At 32.7% G+C, this 11,040-nt stretch overlaps 1 protein-coding gene across 1 annotated transcript in view; it reads right to left on the bottom strand.

The window, feature by feature from the left end:
• Positions 1 to 7,411: 7,411 nt before the first annotated feature.
• Positions 7,412 to 11,040, bottom strand: part of AstA-R1 (allatostatin A receptor 1) — a 51,551-nt gene continuing 47,922 nt past the window's right edge. Inside the window, exon 6 of the mRNA XM_012290377.2 lies at positions 7,412 to 7,726. The gene's annotated coding sequence lies outside the window, so the exon portion shown is untranslated. The remainder of the gene's footprint in view (positions 7,727 to 11,040) is intronic.

Raw genomic sequence — 11,040 nt, 5'->3', positions numbered from 1 at the left:
CACATTCCCCAATTCCCTCATTCCCCAATCCCACATTCCCCAATTCCCACAATCCCCAATTCCAATATTCCCCAATTCCCTCATTCCCCAATTCCCACATTCCCCAATTCCCACATTCCCCAATTCCCACATTCCCCAATTCCCACATTCCCCAATTCCCACATTCCCCAATTCCCACATTCCCCCATTCCCACATTCCCCAATTCCCACATTCCCCAATTCCCACATTCCCCAATTCCCACATTCCCTAATTTCCACATTTCCCAATTCCAACATTCCCCAATTTTCACATTCCCTAATTTCCACATTCCCCAATTCCAACATTCCCCAATTCCCACATTCCCCAATTCCACATTCTCAATTCCCACATTCCCCAATTCCCACATCTCCAAATTTCCACATCCCCCAATTCCTCTACTCCCAAATTCTTCACTCCCCATATCCCTAAATCCTCAATCCCCAAAAATGCAAATCCTACATCTCCAAAATTCTCACCCGAAACAACCCCCATTCAACCACGAACTTCGACCTTCCTTCCCAAATTGCATTCGTTAATACGAATCCCCGAATTATCGACATCTAAAAGCATCGCACAAATATCAATTTTGATAAGAACATGTATAACGCTCCCCGAGTATCATAACTCGCGGGTCAGAATCGATAATGGGGTTAATTCGATATCGTTCCGGGCACTATCTACCCGATTAACCCGAACCCAAATATTCGTGGATCGACAAGATGCCGTTTCCCTCCGACACGGTTCCACAAACCCTCTTTCTTTTAGCGTCACGTATTTTTCATGAACTTCAATTTCCATATTCCCTCGCTTGATCTGACGGATAAGAGAGGCAACGGTATCCAGAATCCGTTTAATCGAAGCTTTCACCGATGCTTCCCAACTTCCCCTCCCCTCGTGAACTCTTTCCTTCCTGCTCGACGGTGAACATCGCTATCCTCTCTTTCTATGAAATGACGGACGTATAATTCGCTTTCAGAAATCACTAAACCCTGTCTCTGTGATTCGTGAAAACCCGATTCCACTTCGAAATTGAATTTCGTTTGGCGCAAAACAACCGTCACCGTCCTTCGTCGCTTCTTTTATTTGCTTTTGGTTCGAACTGTATAAAACGATTTTTACTTACATTCTTTCTACTTCTGATATTATTTTTTGGATTTAACATATTTTTACTTGGGTTTTAGCAATTTTAGATAGTTCTGGTTTCGGAAATTTTTAGGGTGAGATATTTGTTAGGTTAGGGCCATATAACGAGACTGCACACTAATCAAATTATTGGGAGAAATAATAGAGAAATTGTTTCATGAATATATGAAAGTTCGTTCCATGAGAATTTATTGAGAAGTAGACTGCTTATAGAAGATTTTCATACAGACCCCTCTGGGGCCATATAACAAGACTACACAGTAATAAAATTATTGGGAAAAATAATAGAAAAATTGTTTCATAAATATATGAAAGTTTGTTCCATGAGAATTTATTGAGAAGTAGACTGCTTATAGAAGATTTTTCTATAGTTCCCTCAAGGGCCATATAACGAGACCCACACTAATCAAATTATTAGGAACAGTAATAGAAATATTGTTATGAATAAAAGTTTGTCCCATAGGAATTCAATGAAAACCAAACTGCTTACAGTACATTTTCCTATAGACCCCTTTAGGGCCATATAATGAGACTCCACTCTAATCAAATTATTAGGAAGAATAATACAATTATTTTAAAAGTGTGTTCCATAAGAATTCAATGAGAACCAAACTGCATATAAAACATTTTCCTATAGACCCCTTTAGGGCCATATAATGAGATTCCACTCTAATAAAATTATTAGGAAAAATAACAGAAATATTTTTATGAATATTTCATAAATTATTGCTATGAAATAAACTACCATTTATGGCAATTAAATGAACCATTCGACCTTCAAACAACCTCATGAAAATAAAGAAGAAAGTTCGATCACGTCCAATATCGCTAAAAAAAATTGTTTTCTTTCTACTCTTAAGTTGTAGGATTTCAGAAGATTCGATGAGGATTTGCCCGACGTTCGTCTGATATTATAGTTAGCTTCTCCGGGGATCTAAGGATATTTTCAGTCTAACAGAGAATCCTCGTCAGGATAAGCAGACACGTCTTAAACCGGGATACCTGAAACGGAGTTAACTTTGACAAGCGACGCGGTAAAAGGTTCGTGGTTGTAATTCAATTTAAACGGTTCGGTATTCTATTGAAGATGACACATCGACACAAAGGCAAAGTATCTCGAATATTAGGTAACTGCAAAAGCTTCTATATATTTCCGCAAAGTCCTTTATCTAATATTGATAGTCTAATAAATTGCTTAACTTCTGCTGCTAATAATTCTTGCTTTACAAATTCTGTGCAAATTGGACTAATCTCGATAGCGATCGGTATATTTGAATTTGGACAGAAGTATTAAACAAATGTTAATCCTTTTATATTGCAATTATTTCGATACATAGAGATACGGTGACAACGTCGAAGCTCAGCAAAATATATTACATCATTGTAATAATAATAAGATAAGATAATTATAATAACAATAAGATAGTTATGATATTTAAGATATTATAACAATATTAAGATAATTTTATCGTTATAATATTAAGATAATATTCTCATTATAACGTCAGGAATATTACTACATATAATAAATAATTTAATATTAAAAATAATTTAAAATAATTTATTATTAAATTATAATTTAATATTAAATTATTTATATGACGCACCATGTGCGTCATAGTACAAGATGTGAGTGATAATGTCCTGTTTTGATTTTAACAAAAATAATTGCAAATTTGTCTCATGAATTAACCTTCATATTACAGCCGTGATTAGTCATGACGCACCAGGTGTGTCATAGTACAAGATGTTAGTGATAATGTCCTGTTTTGATTTTAACAAAAATAATTGCATATTTGTCTCATGAATTAACCTTCATATTACAGCTGTGATTAGTCATGACGCACCAGGTGCGTCATAGTACAAGATGTTAGTGATAATGTCCTGTTTTGATTTTAGCAAAAATAATTGCAAATTTGTCTCATAAATTAACCTTCATATTACAGCCGTGATTAGTCATGACGCACCAGGTGCGTCATAGTACAAGATGTTAGTGATAATGTCCTGTTTTGATTTTAGCAAAAATAATTGCATATTTGTCTTATAAATTAACCTTAATAAGCTGTGATTAGTTCTGACGCACCTGCTGCGTCATAATATTAAATATTGTTTATATAAAAAATAATAGTATAGTATAATTATTCTTAACAAAAAGTTTCTGTTATCAAATACAATCTACTTCGATCTTTAACGAAGCTGAGAACTGATATTTTAAATTTTAACAACGCGATTCGCAAAAATATAATTTGAAAAAAACATAACACTGTTCTCGGAATAAACGCACTGCGCAACGTAGCTTGTGAAAGTGAGCTAATTCAGAAAAGGATCTCGACGGTTAATTAACGAATACGCGAAACATGAAACGTGTTACAAAGGTATCAACGAAGCCATGCCAATTAACGTACAACAGAAAAAAGAAGAACAGAATTCTGTAGATTCAAAGGTGGTATTATCCCGATCGCGGTAATTATATTTTCGATATTCCCGATGAACAAAGGTTTCGAACTAATTTGATAAAGCTTTCTCATTAGTCGTTCAGTTCGAGGAAAAACAAGATTAGGAATCGCGAAATCTTATCATATTACTCTCTTTGATTGCGTTACGGACTATCGAAGCAAGAAAATTTCGATTGAAGTTCTTGGAACAGCTGATGAGACAGGGTGTCGTTTCTTTCGACTTTGGAATAAGAAAGATAGATGGAAACTCTACTGGAAACTTCTGTTTACTGTAAAATTAATGTATGTACAACGTCGAGGATTGATTATAGAATTAAAGGATTAATTAAACAATAAACAATATCAATTTTTGGAGCAACGAGGGGTTGTATTTGGGGACTCACTCTAAACCACCCTTCTTATAGCTAATTGTAAGCTTCGTTCAAACAAATTCTACACAAATTCTGATTAACAGCAAGTGGTAAACTTATAAAACTTAAACTTGTAAACTTATAAATAAATCAAATAATAAATAGAACACTTATATATGTTTCAACCCCTTGCACTATTTAGTCTGGTAACTCATACTTCAGCTATGAACAATTTTACTCAAATTTTCACTACTCTTCAATTAGGAGATCAGGTCTAATTATTTGCATAGTCGTTTGATACCAAATTGACATATTTCAACTTTGTCTTAATATTATAGCTGTGACTAGTCATGACGCACCTGGTGTGTCATGGTACAAGAGGTTAGTGATAATGTCCTGTTTCGATTTTAACAAAAACCATTGCATACCTGTCTTATAAATTAACCTTAATATTATAGGTGTGACTAGTCATGACGCACCTGGTGTGTCATGGTACATGAGGTTAGTGATAATGTCCTGTTTTGATTTTAACAAAAACAATTGCATATCTGTCTTATAAATTAACCTTAATATTATAGGTGTGATTAGTCATGACGCACCTGGTGTGTCATGGTACAAGAGGTTAGTGATAATGTCCTGTTTTGATTTTAACAAAAACAATTGCATATCTGTCTTATAAATTAACCTTAATATTATAGGTGTGACTAGTCATGACGCACCTGGTGTGTCATGGTACATGAGGTTAGTGATAATGTCCTGTTTTGATTTTAACAAAAACAATTGCATATCTGTCTTATAAATTAACCTTAATATTATAGGTGTGACTAGTCATGACGCACCTGGTGTGTCATGGTACAAGAGGTTAGTAATAATGTCCTGTTTCGATTTTAACAAAAACAATTGCATATCTGTCTTATAAATTAACCTGCCTATATGAGAGCTTGTAGTTAATAATAACTGTAACAAAATTTTAAACACCAGGGTTTGAGTAAATTTTTAACTTATTGACTAGGTCTAACTGCAAATTTACTATATGGCTGTAAAACTTAAGAACTATGGTGTAGTTGATTATTGTAGTAGTAGTGGATTATAGGATGCTTGATGGGATCCTTGATGAGATGGTGCTTTCTGAAATATACTGAACCAGAAAAATTGCAGAATTTTTACTGCAATGAACTGTAATCCTTTCTTCCTCGTAATCTTCATTTCACTGAAGTGTTCTGTAACAGAAAGTTGATCACAGATTAATATACAAAATAATTTCAATAACAATGTAAATAATTTTGAAGCCCAAAAGAAGGTATATTAACAGAACTAAAAACTATCAAACTTACGTGAATTATATTTCACTGTACTAGTCTAATCCGCAACATGTTTCCCCAAAAACAAGGAAACGTTATCTGATATACAATATTGAATTACATTATTCAGTACACGTTTAATTTAAGTTTGCCCGGCTTCACGAAGCCAACAATCACGGTTTTAATTAACTCTTAAACAAATTAAATGCAACGGACTTGCTTCTGGTTAAATTAAGTGGATTTAGCAACTGAACAGGAAGACAAGAAGGTGGAAATTTTAATTAGTATTCTTAACAGATATTCCTTGAAATATTCCTACTTTACATAATTCACAAAAACGATATTTAATTTAACATTTCAAGTAACACACAAACTCACTCTTTCACTTATATATTTTTTTACAATATTTGCAATTTAACCATTTGCACTCCTTAATTTCTTTCACCTACCAACTCTTTCATTTACAAAATAGATCAAGAAAGTGTTTCTCCATTAAGTGTGTTGTAACAGTGCGCGTATGTGACAAATACATTTTTCATTTATTATAATTAGTAAATTGATCGAAATATATATATTGAAATAATTTGTTTATCTGAATTATTTATAAGGTTCAAGAAAAATGTGATGTCGAGCCACACTCGACTTGTGAGTCCAAAAGGTTAAAAACTCAATGAGGGATGTTGCAGATACACACTATTTAACGCTAGAACTACCAACCAGTCAAAATGGTTTCAGATTTCTCATTTTATATTACAAAATTTTATTATCGATTTTATAGAAATTTCTTTCATATTTTGTTGAAGTAAAAACTAGTTCTATAACATGTTACTTGATGCTTTAGTATTTATTTATTTCCCTTTTCATTTTATGTTTCATTCTTCGATAAATGAGCATTTAATATCGGTAGTTCTAGCGTTGAACAAAGTACTATAACTCGACACACTAACATCCAGCTTAATAATCTTAAAAACTAGTTCACAGCCTCCTCATTCAACTAGCACCTGTGTACATCAATGGGCTTCGGAACGCGGAAAGCCTGAAAATCCTCGGCTAAAAGACTGATTAGAAAACATCTAACTGATGGCTTATTAACTGTGATCGATATGACTCGATTTTATGATAGAAGTTCAAGAGTAAAAAGTTTGGAAGCAAGACTTTAACTAAGATTGATATACTCAAAGAAAAACTGTAATCGAAAAATTATGAAAGAACTTTACTCGATGAAAAAGAAGTTATTCTGGAAGTTATGGAATTAGTGAAACATCCTTGGACGATCACCTCGTCGCAGCAACTTTTAAAGAATGCGCAAAAAGTTGCAGGGTATTCCGACTTGGCAATCTACCACCGCGAATTGTCTTCTTGCACATCAATTATATTTTTCGGTGCAATTTATTGTGGAGATCTGCATTGTGCTAGATTTGCAAACTTTTGAATCGTTTTAATTAAACTGGTAGGGAAATTATAATTTGTACAGTCAATGTTATTAATAGATTGATAATAAAATACATATCTATTTTGTAATAATATTAAGATGTTTTGTATTAAATTTTTTTAAGAGAATTCTACTAATATTTTGTAGAAAAATGTTATATTAATATGTACCATCAATGTTATTAATAAATTAATAATAAAATACATATGTGTTTGGTAATAATATTAAAATATTTTGTATTAAATTTTACTAAGAGAATTCTACTAATATTTTGTATTAAAATATTATATTAATATGTACCATCAATGTTATTAATAGTTTAATAATAAAATACAAATCTATTTTGTAATAATATTAAAATATTTTGTATTAAATTTTTCTAAGAGAATTCTACTAATATTTTGTAAAAAAATATTATATTAATATGTACCATCAATGTTATTAATAAATTAATAATAAAATACATATCTATTTTGTAATAATATTAAAATATTTTATATTAAATTCTACTAATAGAATTCAACTAAAATTTCATATTAAATAGCACTAATTTTTGCATTAAATTCTGGGACCAACATTTTTTTAAACTTCTCTTATTCTCTAAATATTCACACATTCAATATATTCAATATATCAAATATATATAATAAATGTAATTTAATAAAATACAAATTGTAACAAGTATAATTAAAATTAATTTAAACTACATTTCTTTGTTTTCAAGCACAAAACCTATTTTTAGCTAAGAAATACAAATGTTACTATTCACGAGTATAGTAAATATACGTGGTTACTATGTTCACCGAAACCCCATATACAACCAGTCACAGTGTTGATTTTCGTTCTACAACATGATTGAAAACCGGAGGAATAAAAATTGCATGCAACTCTCCGATCGCAGAAAAACAGCAGGTTGCATACAATAAAGGCAGCAAAAGGGTTGTTGCTCAGGAAACTCCATTAGGGGAGGCACCATAAACGTCAAGGTTATTAGGGGAGGTGTCTTCCACAGTTTCCCGTGAAAACTGTAACAAAAGAAACAGCGTTAATCCTCAAATTAATTTATTGTTACTCGTATTTCTATCTTTTTAAAATGTGAACTTATTAAAAAATAGTTTTAAAAGAAAAATCTGAGCATTTAAAATATCAAAATTAATTTTGAATTTCTTAAATATTGAATAGTTTAGGTAAAATGTCTTCTTCATTTAATTTAATAAAGAGTTATTTTAATTAGGACGCAAATTTTCAGTGAACAAATAGTGACTCTAGATTTGCGCGAGTTTGATGAACAAGTGTAAAACTAGTTGAGAGCAGTTCGTCTCTAAAGATTGAAACAATATTTGTACGCAAACTGACTTTATCATGTCGATTAAACTACGTTGCTACCATTGCATCTGTCTAAACAATAATATTAAAATTTATTAAATTTGTTTAGTTCAAAAGTAATTCTACATACATGTTCTACTTTTGTAGTATTTTACAGGCAATTTAAGTCTCCATTTATTTTCCCACAGATTTTTGAGTAATGCAAGATTTTACGAGGAGTAACAAATAATGATAAACGACCTTAGAGATTGTAATTTATTCTAGGATATTTGGGTCTGTGAGAAATTCTGGTTAAATATCCGGAAAATTAGATCCATCACTCGTATTTGTTCTGATCGAACACGAAAATGTTGACGGGCTGACGATAGCGAACTTCCGAGAGTATCTGTAACACGATTAACTTTAACTTCCGCCTGACGCTTTCGCAAACACAGCGGCATACTTCGTTAAAATTTTATCGACCTGTACCGATACGACAGCCGATACTTCTTCCCTCGTGTAAATCAAGATGAAATATTACTTTTTAAGCAGCGTGACAAATTCTGACGCGTTACAACTATATTTAGCATTTTATGATTCTAACAGAAATGGAATTAAATTTCCAACATGAATAAATAAATAAATGAATAAATATATAAATTAATAAATGAGTAAATGAGTAAATTAGTAGATGAGTAGATGAGTAGATGAGCGAATGAGTGGATGAATAGATGAGTAGATGAGTGAATGAGTGAATGAGTGAATGAGTGAATGAGTGAATAAGTAAATGAGTAGGTGAGTAAATGAGTGGATGAGTGGATGAGTGGATGAGTAGATGAGTGGATGAATAGATGAGTAGATGAGTAGATGAGTGAATGAGTGGATGAATAGATGAGTAGATGAGTAGATGATGAATGAGTGGATGAATAGATGAGTAGATGAGTAAATGAGTGAATGAGTGGATGAATAGATGAGTAGATGAGTAGATGAGTGAATGAGTGAATGAGTGAATAAGTAAATGAGTAGGTGAGTAAATGAGTGGATAAGTGGATGAATAGATGAGTAGATGAGTAGATGAGTGAATGAGTGGATGAATAGATGAGTAGATGAGTGAATGAGTGAATGAGTGAATGAGTGAATAAGTAAATGAGTAGATGAGTAAATGAGTGGATGAGTGGATGAGTAGATGAGTAGATGAGTGAGTGAGTGAGTGAATGAGTGAGTGAGTGAATGAGTGAATGAATAGATGAGTAGATGAGTAGATGAGTGAATGAGTAAATGAGTAGATGAGTAAATGAGTGAATGAGTGAATGAGTGAATGAGTGGATGAATAGATGAGTAGATGAGTAGATGAGTAGATGAGTGAATGAGTGAATAAGTGAATGAGTGAATAAGTAAATGAGTAGATGAGTAGATGAGTAGATGAGTAGATGAGTGAATGAGTGAATGAGTAAATGAGTGAATGAGTGGATGAATAGGTGAGTAGATGAGTGAATGAGTGACTGAGTAGATGAGTGGATGAATAGATGAGTAAATGAGTGACTGAGTAAATGAGTAAATGATTAAATAAATGAATAATTAAATAAATAAGTAAATAATTAAATCTATCAAAAAATTTGTAAATACAGAAGTTTGTAAATGCACAAGAAATTGTAAAACTTCATTGGCCGTAACGTTTCAATGCCGAATTACAGCCATACAAATTTCGCTTGAAAAAAATCTCTCATCCCCGTTCACCGAGTCGCGTCACGTTTCGCTATTGACCGGTTTGAAGTAGACATTTTTTCCACTACATTGTATATCGCCGTTAGGGAAGCATTCTAGGAAAAAGTAATTATTAACCGATTCAGGGTCTTCGTTCTATGAATCAATGACGTGTTCTACGAGGGTTGAATCCGAAAGAACAAAACATGTTCGATTGTACTATGTGTTTTGACCAATAGCCTGGTCAAAACACAATTTCACAATCCACGTCGTTTTTCAATATTCAAAAAAGTTGCAAAAAGAACTGAGATCACGAGACAAACATCGAAACGTTTTGGAAACAAACGGTAAAATAGCGATGGATCTGTTACTCTGACGTTGCTGTAACTTTAGTGTAAAATTTCCAAAATAAATATTTTTTAAGATAAAAAATTTGTCAGAAGTTACATAGGTTTTCGAATATTTAATGTTCTTTATAAAGACATAATAATTGATTAACGAATGTTGACGAAAAAGCGAGCTGACTTTTGTTTGCGTTTGATATCAGCTGCAGGCCATGTGCGGTCGTTTCATTCTAAATTTGCTACGTTTTCATTACGATGGCAATTATGGTGAACGCTGTTGAACGAGATTCGGTCGCAACAAAGCCCGTGCATTAACGGTGTATGGTCGCAGGTAATTGTTATACGGACGATAAACAAATTTTATCGAAAATAACCTTGGTTCGACTGAGCGCTTTATTTCGTGAATAATAATCCAAATCCGATTTCGATTACCGGAACATACGAAGGAACAACAGATTATTATAATTAATTAAACGGTGAATGTATCCTAGCGGGGTATGTCGCTGGCGACAATCGTTCACGGTGTTATTCTTTACGCGGCAATAAATTTCCATCTGTGTCGATGATAAATATTGCCTTTTAATATCGGCAGATACGGATTAATGGCACTCCCGATACGTTCGTTTAAACTGACACCGATTTTATTTGTGTCTAGGCGATATTTGCTTTGGGCGATGAACACTTTCTGCTTGACGCGGGGTGGATACAATTAGGGAGGAATTTAGTGACTCTGGAATTGGGAAAAGGAGATTTTGGAGATTTGGGAACTTAGGAATTTAAAAAAATGGGAATTTAGGAATTTAGAAATTTAGAAATTTATAGACTTGTCAAACTAGACTTGGAAATTTACAAATTAACAAAAGCCACGAAGTCATAAAAATCACAAAAGTTATGAGGTCACAAAGTTACGAAATCACGGAAATCCCCAAAATTACACAATCACGAAAATCACGAAAATCACGAAGATCAGAACAATCACGAAGTCA

The sequence above is a fragment of the Megachile rotundata genome, chromosome 8, assembly GCF_050947335.1.
Source record: "Megachile rotundata isolate GNS110a chromosome 8, iyMegRotu1, whole genome shotgun sequence".
Taxonomy (NCBI): Eukaryota; Metazoa; Arthropoda; class Insecta; order Hymenoptera; family Megachilidae; genus Megachile; species Megachile rotundata.
This window is presented reverse-complemented; position numbering and strand designations above follow the sequence as displayed.